The sequence below is a fragment of the Peromyscus maniculatus genome, chromosome 5 (assembly GCF_049852395.1).
Source record: "Peromyscus maniculatus bairdii isolate BWxNUB_F1_BW_parent chromosome 5, HU_Pman_BW_mat_3.1, whole genome shotgun sequence".
NCBI lineage: Eukaryota > Metazoa > Chordata > Mammalia > Rodentia > Cricetidae > Peromyscus > Peromyscus maniculatus.
The window spans coordinates 87,111,290-87,115,338 of record NC_134856.1 but is presented as its reverse complement, the minus strand read 5'-3'; the positions used below and the strand labels follow the sequence as shown (position 1 = coordinate 87,115,338).

The following is a 4,049-nucleotide window of genomic DNA, read 5'->3' as shown; positions in this document are numbered from 1 at the left end:
TCTATCTATCTATCTTTCTATCTATCTATCATCTATCACCAATGTGTGTATGTATATATGTATGTATGTACGTATGTATGTATGTACATATCTATCTATTTATCTATCTACCCATCTATCATCTATTACCTATCCATCTATCTGTGTGTCTCCTTCTATCCACAGAGGTTCCTTGACTCAGGTTAACATTAAGTCCCAATAAACCTAGTATAGGCTAAAAAAAAAATGCACTTAAAATAACTAACCTGGGCTAGAGAGATGACTCAGAGGTTAAGAATACTTGCTGCTCTTCCAAGAGAATTTGAGTTCAGTTCCCAACATCTATATCAAGTGACTCACAACCACCTGGAACTCCAGCTACATGAGATCTGATGCCCTCTTCTGGCCTCCATGGCATCTGGACACATGTGGCATACATTCTTCCTCATACATGCATAAAATAATAAGCACCCAACCTACTGAATGTCATTGAATATCAAGTTGTCACTGCAGAGCATCCGTTGTTCCCCCTGTGACTATGTGGCTGAGATTGTGGCTTGCTGCGTCTGTCCAGGGTCACGAGAAAACATCACACCACATACTGCTCACCAAAGGAAAGACGAAAATGCAAAATTCAAAGTATGATCTCTATTGAGTGCCTGTTGCTCTTGACCTTTCATAAAGTTAGAAAATAGTAAGTTGGAAATCACTGTCTGTCTATCTATCTATCTATCTATCTATCTATCTATCTATCTATCTATCTATCTATCTATCTACCTACCTACCTATCTATCTATCTATCTACCTACCTACCTACCTACTTATCATCTATCTGTCTACCTATCATCACCCATATATCTTTATCAACCATTCACCATTCTACTTATTTATCTATAAAATGAATCTTTCTATAGTCCATTTTATCTATCACTATTTCTTTGTCTTGTCTTTCCTTGTGTGCATCTATGTTATATATGTTCAAAGTCATGAAGGCACATAATTTAAAAGCTCTTCAGAGATGTCTCTTTCGTGCTCTCTTTCTCAGGTTCTGGATTTTGAGATTCTGTCTGGCTTTTGTTAAAAAAAGATGAGGATGTATCTCATCCACTCCTTCACACAGAAATCTTCTCTTCCCTTCTGATTCTGTTTGATTAAATTTGCATTTATGTAATTATTTACATATGGCTATTACTTAGAGGAATCTACTTAATGTATTATGATTACTGTCTCTACAATTCATGGTTAGTTCTGTTCCTATCTGAAATCCATGACTCCATGGCTTAGGATTTCTCTCTTTTACTATGCCAAGTCTTCCTCAACTTCTTTCCATCTTCTGAAACTTCCTCATATCTTTCCTCTGCTGTCTTTTTTCCCTTTGTCTTTTTAAATGATATAACTTTCTTTGCAAAGCTTAGTTTAAGGTGGGAAGGAATTGAATGAATACCCTGATTTTGCACCAAGGCATTTTTTTTTTTTATTATTCCCTTAGGTAACTTAAAACTAGAAGACCGTTTCCGTTTTAAAACACACTTAACAGACATAGCTTTCTGGCTCCAGGAATTTGGCCCTGCTCCTGAATGTCATTGTAAAGGACACCCTGAAGAAAAAGCCATCCCCGGCCACCATCACTTGGTGTGGTCAATAAAGGTTTCAACCGGACCTTGGGAGTGGGTTAACTTTAGGGTTGTTTACAGGACTCACGGGGCTTCTGGGCAGGCAGGAGAGGATGAGTAAAGGTTCTGGGACAGGAATGGACACATTGAGACACTGTGGAGGAGCAACAAGTCATCAACGTGACATAAATAGCTGGGTGCTATATTGTGTAATCATCTAGTTGATCTCTCTGTATCTTACACACACACACACACACACACACACACACACACACACACATACACACACTGTCCTCTACTCCTCCCTCAACTCTTGTTTCAGGAACATAAAGGTGTTAACCTAGGACCCTGGAATCATTTCAATTAAATATTCTTCCCTCCTCTTGTTCAGGTGTGTTTCATGTTGGATGCTTGTGGTTAGCTTCCTTGTGCCTTTTTATGCCTCAGACTCAGTCTTCTTAATAAATAGATAGCCATAGCTTCTGTTCCTCTGAACATCTACCCCCTCCCCCAAGATGGGAAGGCAAAGTAAAGAAGGAAGAAGTGATGGGAGAGATCTTCCTGGATTTGAACTATTGTGACTGGATCCTGGCATTTCTGCATCTGGGAGGTGGTTAAAGCTTGTGTTCACTCATCATTGTGTCCTGGATGGGTCCATCTGAGAATGAGCTATCTCTCAGCGTTCTTCTTGCTGTGGACAAAAACATCTCTTCTGCGACAACCGAGAGTTTGTGAGTTTTTCCTCTTGCTAACTGAAAGATGAGCACATCCTGCATAGCACTCTACAATAGTCCACAAATTGTCCACAGGAAGTGCCCGTGCCCTGTTGTCTGAGTGTGCAGAAGTAGTATCGGCTCTGTGAAGACACCCGCTTTCTTGTTCTTTCTTGGTTGTGTCAAGATGAAGCTGAAGATCTCCTCACCAGCCACCGGCTGTCGGAAACTCAACAAAGTGGAGGGTGACCACAAATGTCGTATTTTCTCTGGGAAACCTGTGGTCACCGAAGTAGCTGCTGGTACTCTGAATGGAGAGTGGAAGGGTTATGTGGTCCGGATTAGTGGTGGGAACAGCAAACAAGTTTTCACATGGAGCAAAATGTCTTGACTCACAGCAGAGTGTGCCTGCTGTTGAGTAAGGGGCACTCTTTTTATAGACCAAGGGGAACTTCAGAGGAAGTGCAAGTTTGTTCAGGATGTATTGTGGATGCCAATCTAAGTGTTCTCAAGTTGGTTATTAAAAAAAAAAAAAAGGAAAGAAGGATATTTCTGGACTGACAGGCACTACTGTGTTTGGGAGGTTAGGGCCCCAGAGAGCTAGAAAAACCTGGAAGCTTTTCAAATCTCTCGAAAAAAGATGATGTCTGTCAACGCATTGTCAGAAAGCCCCTAAACAAAGAAGCTAGGAAGAAGCCCCGGACTAAAGCACACCTCTGTGACTTCACCTCTTATGATTGCCACACAAACGCCCACGCCTTGCTCTGAAGAAACAACACACCAAGAAAAACAAGGAGGCTGCAGAATGTGCTAAACCTTTGGTCAGAAAAATGAAGGAAGCCGGAGAAAGAAATCTTTATCCCTTCAAAAGAAATAAGTATATCTCTCTTTCCAACACCTTTGGCTGGGGGCCAAGGAACAGTCCTCATCTCTGTTGGCAAGATGGAGTCTGAGTGTAAGCACAATGTGGGGTAGGGACTTGGAGGTGTTCTGAGAACTCTACCAAGCCTGCACCAGACTGTGTCCCTGAACTAGTTTCCCCAGATGTGGAGTTAGCCATGACCTAAAGCCGGGAGAGTCCATAACTCTCTGATCAGTCACAGTCAGTGATGGAAAGCCACAGCTGGAAACCAGTATGCACATCATAGTGGAGCAGAACCTCGTGTCAAGAGGTCTGGGTTCAAGTTTCCATTGTCAACTTTCTGGTATGGTCTGAGGTTAGTGGCTGTCACCCGCCACCACAGTTCTTTTGCTTTTCAAGTAGATACATTAATAAATGATTCCAGAGGTTTCTGTAAGAATAAGAGGACACATGTAAGAACTATTTCCAGTCTAAAATATGAAGCAGACCTTAACATTGTTAACTGTCCAACAAACCATACAGGAAACATTTGTTATAAAACCGAGGGGAAATGAGGCACTGTTTTCAGTAAGGCAGAGAGGGAATAAAAGTGGATAGGTTGTTATTCCTAAGGGCTAAAAGTCTTCCTATATTTGTGTGTTCTGGGGGGAGGGGGAGGTGTCTCTCTCTGTGTGGCAGCTGGTTGCCTGGGCAGGGGTTGTGAGGGAGAAGAGAGCTGACAGGAACTGGAGTTGGCCCCACATCTGGAGAGTGGTATCAGTGGGTACCGGTGTGTGGAAAGAATTGCTCACTGACATTTTAGCTTCTTAGGATTTTGATTCATATTAGAACCAGAAAACACTCCCGTTAGAAGGGACCTCAGCTGTCTCCTTGCTGACCCTC

At 42.1% G+C, this 4,049-nt stretch overlaps 1 pseudogene; it reads left to right on the top strand.

Moving 5' to 3' along the window:
- The first annotated feature begins 2,492 nt into the window (after positions 1 to 2,492).
- On the top strand, positions 2,493 to 3,258 carry LOC143273522 (small ribosomal subunit protein eS6 pseudogene; annotated as a pseudogene).
- The last annotated feature ends 791 nt before the right edge of the window (positions 3,259 to 4,049 follow it).